This window comes from Stegodyphus dumicola, chromosome 7, assembly GCF_044657685.1.
Source record: "Stegodyphus dumicola isolate Sdum_Otavi_A_Nest chromosome 7, ASM4465768v1".
NCBI classification, from domain to species: Eukaryota; Metazoa; Arthropoda; class Arachnida; order Araneae; family Eresidae; genus Stegodyphus; species Stegodyphus dumicola.
The window spans coordinates 182,268,918-182,283,261 of record NC_140774.1 but is presented as its reverse complement, the minus strand read 5'-3'; the positions used below and the strand labels follow the sequence as shown (position 1 = coordinate 182,283,261).

The 14,344-nt window shown below is 35.3% G+C and overlaps 1 protein-coding gene and 1 non-coding gene across 2 annotated transcripts in view; both read right to left on the bottom strand.

Annotated features, from left to right (window-relative positions):
• LOC118189558 (bone morphogenetic protein 1-like) overlaps nucleotides 1-14,344 on the bottom strand; it is a 1,084,318-nt gene that overhangs the window by 561,602 nt on the left and 508,372 nt on the right. The window lies entirely within an intron of this gene.
• TRNAT-GGU (transfer RNA threonine (anticodon GGU)) lies at nucleotides 6,600-6,672 on the bottom strand. Its single transcript has one exon. It is a non-coding gene; the product is annotated as a tRNA-Thr (tRNA).

Here is a 14,344-nt window from a genome sequence, read left to right as displayed (position 1 = left end):
CAAAAGGGACATCTTACATCTTCCGTTCTATTGGGCAGATCGACGACATTTAACTTGTATTTTTAACGTGTCCAAAGCGCTACTTAGGATATATATTATATTTATATATAGCATTGTTCTAACATAGGTATTTTGACACAAAATTGGATTTTTTTGAAACGGCATGCCGATTTAATTCTTATATTTCGATTAAATGACTCAAATTATGCCCAAATATTAAATTTTGTGAAATTTGGTGGAAAACTTACCGAGAAATTAAAAAATTTATCTTGGCGCATTTTTTGCAGTTTACGCCAAGAATAATTTACTTAGTGAAATTCTTAATTTATAGCAACCTATTTTACTTTTCCTTTTTTCATTGTGCACGACCGGAAAAAAAATGCACGTCATTCGTACTTTCAAGTAATTTTAACGAAATGCGTAAAGTACAGTTAGAGTAATTATCGCTTACTACAAAATATAATAAATTTCAAAACGCGCCAATATATAAATTGGCTTATATCTTCGGAAATTTTGTATAACAACTCTAATTTCTTACAGGTATGCCTAGAAATAAATCTACTTTAAGATGAAAGCAAATATCTGTTAGATTGTGATTCAAAAATGTTTTTCGAGAAATTTATAAAGCGTACTAAAACACAAATTTTTAAAACAAATCAGAAAATAGATCCGAATTTTATTTGGATTGAAGCCAAATTTTGAAATGTGAAAGAAGAAATCAAACAAGTTTAATAGAAAAAGAGATAATAAATATAAACTAAATTCTGTTAATACTGAGGAGCTAAAATTTTGAGAACTATTTTTTGTTTTTAAACTACTCGTGCGATTTTTACGAAACTTCGTACTTTTGTATAATTTGAATAGTAGAATCGAAATATGGGAAAAAATTGATATGTCATTGAAAAAAATGTCTGATTAGGTGTCAGAATACCTATGTTAGAACAATACTATACATAATTCTAATATACATCCTAAGTCGCGCTTTCGAGACATGAAAATTGCAAGATAAATTTCGTCAGTCTGTAGAAACATATTATGTTATTTTGAGGCCGGAAAGATGAAATATATGCAACGCCTTCACCGTGAATCGAACCACGGACCTTTCAATTACGCGCTGAGCGTGCATACCACCACACCACGAAGGCATGCCAAGAAGGCGGAAGAAATATATTATATACTCCCCCTTTTAAAGGGCGACTGGTGCTTTTAGAAAACCCAATCGCCAAATCCTGGGTGAAGAGAATCATCATCTAGTGCCCTTTTAGTTCGGGCGCCACTGTAGAAACAGGCATTTTAGAAACAGAAAAGATGAAAAATTAGCAACGCTTTCGCCGGGAATCGAACCACAGACCTCTTATTTACGTAGAACGTTATCTAGTAGAATGTAGAACTAGAATTACGTTATCTAGTAGAACGGAAAAGTGCCTTTTTTTTTTTTTTTTTTTTTTTTTGTGTGTGTGTGTGTGTGCAAGGTGGGCATAATTCGAGTTTAAGAACTTAAATCAAATGCAATACACGCTCAGATTTGTTAGCATAAATTTAGGTATTTTGCATAATGAAACTCGAAAGGCATACGAAACGAACGTGCGCCAAGATATATATTGGCGAGAGAAAGTAAAGTTCGCGTGCAATGCAGTATATTCAATTTTCAACCTAGCTACTTATATCAGTTAGTACTTTCTCTTTTCAGGTACGGTGTCAAAATTTGCCTAAATAGGTATGCTTGAAGATGTATGACTTATATTTGTATGTAAGTTATCTCCTTTTCGATAATTCAGTGTTTTAATGTCTGTGAAGATTATTACTTTTTGTTATGCTTAAGTTAAGCAAAATTCTCCTATTTTATTAACCTTTCAACTGTCATGCCCGAGTTAATCTCGGGCACAGCACTGGTCTTCGAAAATGTCACGCCCGAGTATTACTCGGGGTATTTTTATTTATTTATTTATTTTATTTTTTTTTTTTTTTATTTTTATTTTTTTTTTTTTTGAGTGCATCGTGTTGTTATACCCGAATATATATCGGGAGACGTTTATTTCGGCTTCATTTCTTTGTCAAACCCGGTTGTCATTTCTTTGTTCATTTCTTTGTCAAACCCGACATTATCTCGGGAAAAGTTAATGTGCGCTCAATTCAATAGATGACAGCACTTTACTGAAGATTTCAAAGGTTAGAGATTATAAGTTCTTTGGTTCAAAGTGCACGGGATCTTTTTGTTGTAAAATGGCATCCAGTTCTTTGAAACGTTATATAGAAGATTTAGATTCTTCAACCGAAGATGAAAGATGTGTGTCTGATGAGCAGTATTCATGATATTTCCATGGCCAACCTCAAAAAAAAAAAAAAAATGAAGATATACTCAAGCCGAAGATTGTTTCTGACTACAGTCTAAATATGGGTGGTGTAGATCGCTGTGATCAGGAAATATCCTTTCATCCAACAATCCGAAAACGTCAGAAAAATATTATAAAAAGATATTTTTACATTTACTAGACAAGGTACATTGGAACTCATATTTACTCTATAAAAATGTAGTTGGGAAACGTACTACATTTTTAGAATTTCGAATACAACTTGTAGAAGAGCTTCTACATAAATATGATGATGCAGCTTCTGGACAAAAGAATGTTGGCAGACCACCTACAATAGATTTCCCGTCTTACTGAAAGATATTTTATTTCCTATATTCCTTTTACTCCTGTGAAACGTGAGCCTACAAGACAGTGCAAAGTGTGTTGTTCGAAAAAGGATAAAAATGGGAAAAAGATAAGAAAGGAAACACGGTTCTGGTGTAGTGATTGTGGAGTTGGTTTGTGCTTGGAAAAGTGTTTCCAGTTGTACCATATAAGACTGAATTACTGGTACTAATACGTATTCACTTTTATTTATTTTTTTTTCATTTACTTATTTTTTAGAAAATAATTAATTGTCTTTCATTTTTAGAAAATAATGCTCCACTAGAAGCGAACTTTACAACTGCCATGTTGAGTGGCAGCCGCCTCAAGCAAATACGCAGTGGCTACAAAACTTTAAAAATTTTACCCATTTACTTCAAAATATCAATTTTTAACTACTTAAGTATATTTTATTTTGTACTAAACATTTTATTTTTCCAATAAAAAAATTTGACAATTTGTGTACCCAAAGCATCAAAATAACTCGACAGTTAAAGGGTTAAATAAAGATTTCGTAGTTAATTTTTTGACTTATGATTCTTTAATGAAAACTGCGCCTGAGGAAACTTACTCATTATGCACAAACCAACAAGATTAGGAAACCTTTGGTCACTGGACGGCTTTTAATAATAAAATGAGGAACTAATTCTTATATGGGTCGCGAACGGAAATAAATAATCGATAAGAGATTTATTTTATATAGTTAGAATAATCAAGTAAAATATATTTGTCTTCATATTATCAAAATTAATCTTAATTGTTTTTAGTTAACATTTTGAAGTACTGCGCACAGTGTTTGGATTCCTGTGGACGATCCATTGAGTTTAATGTTAAATAAAAATGAAATACAGCCCTAATGAGGAAGCTTATTTTCACATCAAACTATTTCTTTTGAGTAAGGCAACATGGAATATAAACCATTATCAGTGCAGGATTTACTTATAAGCTGCACAAGCTATAGCTTAGGGCTCCCGATTTCTTGGGAGACGCCCCCCCCCAAAACCCTGTAGATATTCAAAAATAATATTTGGCACTGACATATAACATCTGGGCTTATATAGGGCTATATAACTTAAATAACTTAGAGCATTATTAAGTCTAAATCCGGCCCTGAACATTATTGGTCTAACATCGCAGAAGGAGAACTAAATTAATTCTGAGCAGTCTAAAAGACCAAAACGAAAACAGACGTTTTCTGAAGAATCGAAGTGCTGTGAAGTGCGAAATATGTGGAATTCTGAACTTCTTATGAGACTTCAATGCAATTTGAAGGAAGTAGTTTTAAAACTGAGAAAAATTGTAAAAGAGAGAAAATCTTAGGCAGATTATCATCGAATTAGGCGAAGGATATTCAGCTAACTAATCATCAAAGGTAATAAATATTTTATATCAGATATTACATTTGTCATCAGTTAGGTATTGACCGTCAGGTATTGACTGTCGCAAAATAAAAGAAAGAAAACAAATTTAACTAGAACTGCTTAAGTGTTAAAGATTCTTTGCTTCTAAATAACATACATTAGCCATTTTAGGCATTGGCTACTACTACTAAGGCTAAAAGCTGTGGTCATTTTATTATGGAGGCACGAACGGGTGGCCACCGTTACCTCCTGGAAAGGGACAGATAATTTACATCCATGCCATCTCGAGATTCGAACCCGAGGCCTCCAGTACGACAGTCAGAGTCACTAACCACTTTCTCGTCTGGCCGGCGAAGATGCTATAAAGTTGTAGAGGCATTAGGATATTTTGGAAGCCAGAGAGATGAAAAATTAGCAATGATGAAAATCTATTTCTGAACAAGAGAGATTGAAAAATTAGCAACTGCCTTCGCCAGGAATCGAACCACGGACCTCTAAAATACCGGCTCAGTGTGCTGACCACTAACTACACCACGAAGGCACGCTAGGAAGGCGGGAGGAATACCTTATATACTCCCCCTTATAAAGGGTGACTGGGGATTTTAGGAGACCTAATCCTGGGTGGGAAGAATCATCATCAAATACCTTATGAGTTAATGCTGCGCTTTTTGCAAGATTTATGAACTTGCTTTGCGAAAATCTAACTGGTGTAGTTTAAGTTTTCAGCGTTATTGTTTTTAGTTTGCAGCAATGTTTTCTTGGTAATATTTTAAACAAAATCTCAGATCATTGGGATTTAAGTGCATTATGTTTAATTTGAATTATTAAAGTTTTATATATCGCTTGAAACATTTTCATCCTCAACTGCAATAAGTTGGACTACCGATCAAAATGATAATGTCATGCTGTGCACTTTTTAAATTTAGCTAAAATTAGTTCTTCATTTACCGATCTATTTGTTTACGAAAGGGTGAGAAATGTTTACTTAGATTAGTGGCCTCAAACTCGCGGCCCTGAAAGCAATTTCATGTGGCCTCCGAAAACATTTTAATTGTGTATTTTTTCGAAAATATTATTCTTATAGTTTAGAGACATGGGATAAGCTTATGTACACTACAGTTGTTGAATGAAGAATAAAGAACGAACAAGTTAAGGGGACTCATACACCTTAAAACCCATAAGATGTTTGAATGGGTGACTGTTGCAAGAATTGGGATAACTTATTTATTTTAAAAGCAATTACTACCAACTTTTTACAGCTGACTACATAATATAGCTGCTTTCTGAAATAGTCATCAGAGAGTTTGTGTCGCCACAAATATTTTTATAATTTAATCCGCTTTGTGACAACATTTTCCGTCAACTTGCGCGCACAGTTTAAAGCATTTTGTTTCATAATTTAATTCCATATTTAATATATAGCTTTTATAACATTTGGAAACTACTGTGAACCTAAAATTCTAAAAATTTCATGTTCAATTTTTATTTTATTTTGAGTTGAGTTTATAAAATGTATTTTATTAACAAAATTTCTAATGTTTTCGTCCATAAAATTTTTCAATATTAAAATATTCCTCAGATTGTTGGTTCAGTTAGAAAATAGTGCCCATATAAAGAATTCCATCCATTTTCAAGTATGTACCATTAGCCATTTTTAAAATATCATGCGCGCAAGGTGGAAACATGGAGAAATATTTTGTCACAAAGAGGATTAAAGTACAAAAATATTTGTGGCAACACAAACTTTCTGGTTACTAGTTTCCAAAGCAGCTATAAAATGTAGTCAGCTGTAAAAAGTTGGAAGTAATTGCTCTTAAAATAAAATATCCCAATTCTTGCAACAGTCACATATTCGAAGATCATTAGGGGTTTAAGGTGTATGAGTCCTCTTAAGAGATCTATCTTTGTCACTCGATGTTTGTACACCAGCTCACATGACTAAATTATGTTACGTTTCAAGGAACTTTTGAGGATCAGGGGACTCGCGCGATAAATCCTGGTTATAACAAATTATTATCCACTATATTTTAGTTCGGGCGCCACTGTAGACGTATTACGTTGTTTGAAGCAGGAGACGTGAAATATGTGCAGTGCCCTCGCCGAGTCTCGAAACCTGGACCTCTCTTAGTATGCGTCGCGTGTGCTTTAAGTTACTCCACAAAGGCAAGTGAAAAGAAAATGCTTAATATCACTCACTTGCCTTCATGATATTAATGTAAATATTAATATTTCTGAAAAAATACACCAAGCTTTGTAAAGACATTAGGTTTATTTCTGAGCAAAAGAGATTGAAAAATTAGCAACTGCCTTCGCCGGGAATCGAACCACGGATCTCTGAAATACCGGCTCAGTGTGCTGACCACTACACCACGGAGGCACGCTAGGAAGGCGGGAGGAATACCTTATATACTCCCCCTTTTAAACGGCGACTGAGGTTTTTAGGAGACCCAATCGCCAAATCCTGGGTGGGGAGAATCATCATATACCACCCTTTTTTTAAGCTCGGGCGCCACTGTAGAGCTATTAGATAATTTGAAAGCAGGCAAGATGAAAATTCAGCAAACGCCTTCGCCGGGGATCGAACCACGGACCTCTGAGATACCAGCTCAGTGTGCTGACCACTACACCACGAAGGCACGCTAGGAAGGCGGGAGGAATACCTGATAAGGTAAATACAATAAGGTATTTTCTCTCTCCTATCTGCATGTCTTCGTAATGTAATGGTTATCACACTCGGCGCGTATTTGAGAGGTCCAAGCTCGAATCCCGACGAGGGCAATGATCATTTTTCATTTCTTCAGCATCAAAAAATAACTTAATGCCTCTAAAAGTTCATTCTTGTTTCTAATGTTATTTCTTGTTCTTCAAAACGGATTTCTGCAAAATAATGTAATTGGAATATGGATAAAAATAGAATCTGGTGGAAAAAAACTAATGCTCAAATTGAATTAATTTATATTTATCTTTGAAATACGTCTGCAGTTTTGGTGTATCTTCTATAAATAAACGAAAAAAAAAGTAAATGTTTTGCTGTCAATGGATGATTTTTAACTTGATAAAACCCTGCAATCAATTTCAAATCAGCACATTAAAAATTGCAGCCTAATTTAAAATTTATCTTCGCTTTCCAAAATCAATTTGTTGCAGAACGTTAAACATTTTAAATTTCCTCAGCTGCAGTATAGTACCATGCACATGCAGAAGACTACTTCTCTCATCTGCCTTTGAATATTCGACCAAGTTTAACCGTTAAATTGCAGTTCAGATTTGTCTCCAAATGATGGATTAACTCCAATTAAATACCGTGACTGTTTGTCACGTACAATTCCGAAGAGAAATTTCTGTCTAGATGTTATCACTATTCTACATTCCCTTCACTTCTATAAATTGCTCCCGCATGAGCAGTTGTACACAACGGAGACCTTGATAACAATGGTTTATTTGGGAAGTGCTGGCTGAACTTGGTAATACGCCACCATTATCACAACCTTTAGGACACGAAGCTACTGCCGACTTTCCTGATGCAGCCAATGTGATGCATATCATATCACCCCCTTGATCTTGAAGCAAATATTTGAAATTACAAATCGATAATTTAATACTGAATATTCTTATTTTTATTTGAATTATTTGAATTTACTTATTTAATGATGATATTAGGTTTCGGAAGCAAGGATTGTTCGTAACGTGAATGCATCCCTGAGGATTGTAGCATTCTCTGCGCTAGAGTTAGACATATCCCATTATTTGCCATTAAAATAAAATTGCAAAACTTGTATATTCCCTAAAATGTGATTTATTTAAGTATTTGTTTTTGAAGATGTGATCACTAATGGAATTAGAATTTGTAAACACACTGAGATATATCTCAAATCAAAGTATTCCGTATTGACTACCTAAACACAGGCAAACTCATTCGTAAAGTATTTTCTCCTTTTTCCCAACATGCCTTCGTGGTGTAACGGTAGCACACTCGTCGCGTATTCGAAAGATCCAGGATCGAGCCTAGGAGAGGTCATTACACATTTTTTACAGCTCCCGCATGAAAAAAATATGACTCTACAGTGGCGCTCGAACTGAAAGCTGGTGGACCATGATTCGTCACCACGTGGATTTGGGGAATTGGTCCTCTAATCCCAGGCGCCCTTTAACCCATTAGCCGCTGGTGTTGCGTTGACGCAACGGTCAAAATAAATGCGTAAATAAATGTAACTACCTAAGATATTTTATACCAGCAGGTGATTTTGTGTAGGGAATATTATGAAGATTATTTCTGTAAAACAATATTTGCCTTCAACAATCATTTTGTTTATAATAATTAATCTCGTATTTTAAGCAAAATTTAAACAAAATTTTCGAACGGGTATTTTTGCTGAAAATATTTAACGAAAGAATCGCCGTCTTTATGAGTGATCTATTTTTAGTCAAGGTCACCGTTTATCAGAACATTACATTAGTCAGATGTTTATATTTGTGTTAGGAAGCAAGGGAAAACAAGTGTTGCGCTGACGCAACGCCAGCAGGAAACGGGTAGTCAATCTCCTTTTTCACTCATTCCTTTCGATGTTCTGGTTCATGTTCTGGTTGTTTAAAAATGCCTAGAACGAGGTATCTTACATTAAAAGAAGCCCTTCAAAGATTTTTTGATGAAGAAACAGAAAATGATAATGTTAATAATGACCAGAATGAAACTGATATTGCTGTTGTTTCCCCAGAAATTGCAGAAACTAGTGACGAAGAAGAAAGGAATGACAATGTTTTAAATAATGATAATGATATTTTACCAAATGATACTGCTGGGGAAGTTGAAATTCACGTAAGAAGTAAGTTTCAGCCTTCTAAAAGAATTTATAGTCATACTAGAAAGTTTACAAAGCAGAAGACTGAAATCTTGAAGTGGATAAAAAAGGAACTGTTAATTATGTCTCAGGAAGAACATGAAGAAATAGATAGAAGAGAAATTATAAAAGGCAAAACACAAGGTAAAACTAGTGCACAGATTTTGAATTTTCTTTTTGGTTTAGACATTTACTCTGTTCTCTTTGAACAGACAAATATATACGCTCAGAAAAAAAAAAAAAAAAAAAAAAAAAAAAGATGACAAAGAAGGCCCAGAATTTATTGCATCTGAAGCCGATATGAGAAGATTTATTGGAATATTATTGCTTACAGGATATCATATTCTTTACCTCAAGAAAAAAATGTATTGGTCTTTTGATAAGGACATTTCTGTTCCTGTTGTACAAGAATGGATATCACGTTTGCAGTACAGGAATATGAAGCAGAATTTGCATTTGACAATAGTCAAATTGACAATACTGATAAATTATATGAGGTGAGACCGTATCTAAACTTACTAAATATCGCCACTTTTTACTACTGGAAATATAAAGTCTCTTTTAGATTTCAGACACAAGAATGCATTATTCCTTTTGCAAACTCCTATTGAGAGTGTAGAATTAGCCAGAAATAGATCAGCAACAGGAAGACCTAATAAATTCAGCATTCAAAAACCATCGCATGGAGACGGTAAACATTTTATCGTAAAGTCCGTTGATAACAAAAGACTTTGTTGTAAAGAGTACCATAGCCAGATTGTTTATAGATGCGAAGTATGTAATGTAGCTTTACATCATGATCGTAATCAAGCTTTTCATGCTTGAATCTTTCAAATGAAATAATCTGTATTTGTAAAAGAAATACAATGTATATTTTAACATTAAATTAATTACAAGTAAAGTGATTTGTAGATTTATAAAACGTTATACAGCTAAAAAGAATTCCTGCGCTCCACTCAAAAGTAACATCACACGAGTACAATCCTACTGACTAAACATCCGTAGTATTATTCTGCTGACGTTGCGCGAACGCAACACTCGCTTTTTCCACAGGTAAGAGCATTTTTTTTTATTTTCAATGTAAATTTATGCTATAAATGCTTAATTTAATATTTGTTATTATTTTCATGAGAAAAGAAACCTTCCTTGTAGTTTTCGCGGTTAATGGGTTAAAACTTGTATTTTCTCCCTCTTTCCAGCATGCTTTCGTGGTGTAACGGTAGCACACTCGGTGTGTTTTCGAGAGATCCAGGATCGAGTCTCGAGAAGAGCATTGTACATTTTTCACATCTTCTGCTTAAAAAAAACCGTAATGACGCTATACATTAACAGTAAAAAGTGATTTACCTAAGAAAATTCTGTAATACCATTGCTCTCCAAAAATACGTGGGAATCTGACATTAAGCTTTTAGTTTCCAGAGGTTTTTTTTTTTTTTTTTTTTTTTTTTTTTTTTAAATACATGAATTTAATAATATCCTTTATTTTACCAATCTTTAACAAGATGATAAAATTCTAGATTTCTAAATCTAAATATTCAAGATAAACGTTAAATTTGCCCCAATTTAGGTTAGGTATAATAAGAGTCGCTATTAGGCGTTTAGATCTTTGAAGCGCACCAATAAACGAGTGTTAAAGATCTCTGAATATAGTTAAAAAGAACTGGATTCAGATATTTACCGAAAGGAAGTCTGCATGATAAAAATACAGAGCATTATTAAATTTCTCTCAGATGGCGAGAAAATCTATTCTTGCGTGCGTACGAGTTCGTATTAATACACTGGTGTGCAAAAATTAAGGACGAAGTCAAAAATTAGCATATCAGCTGAACGAAGAGGCAGAGCGAACAGCAAGACCAATCAGGGGATTAAGTAAGGTGATGTACGGTAGGACGTGCGCAGATATGCAGGTAGACGTAATAGGGGAGTATCGGAGTAGTATAAGTAAGTCGGTGTAAAATCAATATTTCTGGCAAAGAGATTGCGCGCCGTATAGCAGTTAAAATCACACCGAGTTGCTGCCTCAGCGAGAAATGGCGAATAATCAATCTGTTAGATGACATCTGGATGCTTTTACCCGAGGTCGAATCGTTGGGAAGTTGGAGGAAGGCCGCAGTGTGACAAGTGCGGCTGCAGAGTTCGGAATTGCTCACAGCATCGTTTCACGACTGTGAGCAATTGGAGACAATTTCAAACTACAAGAACAGCTATCCGGGGGTTTAGTAGTGGTCGTCCACGAGGAACCACACCCGCAGATGACCGGCATATTGCCTTACAGGCCAGAAGAAACAGACGGCAGACAGCGGGAGAAATCGCTAGACACACGACACAGGCGACTGGACGACCGATATCGCGTTTTACTGTGGCCAGAAGACTGCACGGTGGTGGTCTGTTTGCACGACGCCCTGTACGGTGTGTACCTCTAACGACTGCCCATCGGAGAAGGCGTTCTCTGTGGTGCCGGGAACACCGGAATTCGAGAGACAATGAATGGGGACGAGTACTCTTTACAGATGAGAGCAGATTCAGTCTGAGTAGCGATTCTCATCGCATACTCATCTGGAGAGAGTGGGGAAGCGGCAATAATCCCTCGAACATCATTGAAAGGGACAGGTATGGAGGTGGCGGTGTTCTCGTTTGGGGAGGCATCATGCTTGGTAGTCGTACAGACCTTCACATCTTCGACGCAGGTTCAGTCGACGGGACCCGTTATTGTAACGAGATTCTTCTTCCATATGTGCGTCTTTTTAGAGGCGCTATGGGTCCGCAGTTCCTTTTCATGCACCATGTCATCGCACAGTAGCTGCCGAACAGCTCTTAGAGAGTGAGGATATTGAACGTATGCATTGGCTGGCACGATCTCCGGATCTCAATCCCATCGAGCATGTATGGGATTTTCTAGGCAGACGCTTGGCAGCTCGTACCTTACCACCAGTAACGATTACGGAGCTTCGATTCGCGCTGCAAGACGAATGGGCAGCAATGCCTGAACAACTCATTGACACCCTCATTCTCAGCATGGGCAGACGCTGTGAAACCTGCCTTGCAGTCAGGGGAGATCATATCCCCTATTAAAGACCGGATGTTTCTTGCTGGACACCCATCACAGCGATGTTTCGGCCTTCAGTCGCATTACGCTCCATGCTACTTTTTCAATAAAGCTTCTTTTTATCCCTCTGATTTCTCTTTTAGTAAGTGTTGCTTACATTACCCATGTCTTTACGTATTGGGGATCTTACGGTATTAAATGTGTTGATTTGGAAAGCTTTTGTACAAAGTTATATTGGAAAAACCGTCTCGTCCCTAATTTTTGCACACCAGTGTAGATTGAATGCACGCAGAATTGATGATAGCTTGATTTTTTTTTTTTTAACCAAAATAAATACTTCACATTTCTGAAACTTTCCACAAAAATAGACGCACAGCACTTCACAGTGTCAGAATTTACAATCAGTAGTTACACTTCAAACTACTAAGAACGTTAAACACAACTCAGTGCAAAGCGCATCTAAACAGCGAAGCTTAACCGGAGGTAGCTCAGTACTCCGAACTTACGCTGAACTAACGACTAACAACAGATACTCTTTCTGGCCTTGTGCAATTTTCATCCGGTAGCTGAGAAATGTTTGGTACTTCTCGAAATCACTGGAAGGCATATGAGGCTGGGCGGGGTCACATTTGTGTATGCAATCGATTACTGTTATTCAATTACAATACTTATTATAATAATACAGGGATCGAACCAAACTAGTTACAAAGTTTGGCGGCGTTTGGTGATTTCTCGCCAAAATAGCGAAATTATTTCTACGGTAGAGTACCGTCTCTTTAGATTTCTATGTTACATCATACTGAAAAACACAACATTTTCACATATGATTTCACTAAGTGAACAAAATTGCAATATTATAATATTCTCATAGACAGTCCTTTACAAAATCATTCCTTCCCTCCGGCAAGTAGCTTTGCCATATTCATATGGTGTGCTCTGCCATTCATAATTTGTTAATTTGCCATAACAAAACCATATCCTAAAAACACACTGTTATTACACAACATTATGAGTTAATAAAACTCCCTCGAGTTTTATTCAAAATTCATGTTTGCATTTTTTGTCTAATTTTAATTCAGGTTAATTTAATTTACTAGGATTTTTAAACAATAAAAGAATGGGGGTATCGTCTTCCTTAATTCTATGTAAATAAAGAATTTTTAAATTTAGCAAATCTAACAACTATTGTATTTTTTCTCTAGCTTAATTTTTAGTTGAGTTAGAAAGAATTAGCACAACAGTAACCTTAATTATGAGCATCAGGAACTATCTAAGACTTTGAATTCCATCCCAAGGAATTCGAAACGTTCAGAAATATTTTTCCTAGATTTGTTCATTTAAATCCATTCCTCAAAGTTTGGCATTTTGTGAGATTGCTACGCAATTAAATTTCCTCTTACAAATGAAGTTGCTCTTACAAATGAAGCAGACAGCGCATTCCAGGAAATATTTACCATTACCCAAAACCAAAATGAGTTCCTCAGCGCGATATCTAAGGCAACTGTTTAAAGAGAATTAATCGATAGTTTTATCCGATTAAACAAACTTAGAAACCTCTTTTAATTCATAAAATATTCGTGCTTCAAAGCAATCTAAGTCGAACTGTTCAAGCAGTACAGACGCATTTCATTACTTAAATGGAATAATTAACGTTAGTATGTTTTAATTGATGATATTTTTGAGAGAAAAATCTCTCACTGATGAATGAACGAAAGCGTTTATACAGCATCTAAATTTAAGAGTAAATTTAGTAATTTAATTTAATAATGCTCTGTATTTATCATCGTCAGTAATTTAAGCTATTTGTGTATATAATGTATTATGAGTGATGTTTCGTTTTCTACTCCCTTGTACGAAGTAAAAAGGAAGTCTTGTAATCGCGAAACGTTTCAGGCATCATATTTGAACGAAATTATTCATTTTAACCACTATCCAATGCAATTTAACGATGGATTTGAGTGGCATCTGTACGTGAGAACAAAATAAAAGACTCTTTTCCTCCAAAAAAATTATAAAACTGATATAAAATGATTTCTGAAGGGAATTTTTCGTGGTGTCTGCACGTAAGTATGTATCTCGCATAACTCAAAAACGAGTACCCTCAGAACGTTGAAATTTTGTACATAGCACTGCTATAACATGTAAATGTGCACCTCGTATTATGGTTGCAATCGGCCGCACTAAACCTATATAAATATATGTATGTATATATCCACTTTGTTACCCGTCTCAGTGGTGATCTCAGTTTCGTTATTCTTACATGTTCGTAAATTGGGCATTTTTTGCTTTAAAAATGACCCAATTAGGATGTTCTTATATTTCCGTTAAGGTTTTTATGCCTTTAGTAAATCTCAAAGCAATATTTGTACAATAATCAAAAATTTAGAAGCTGTTTAAGTGCTGTTAAGTCTAATTTTTAAATAA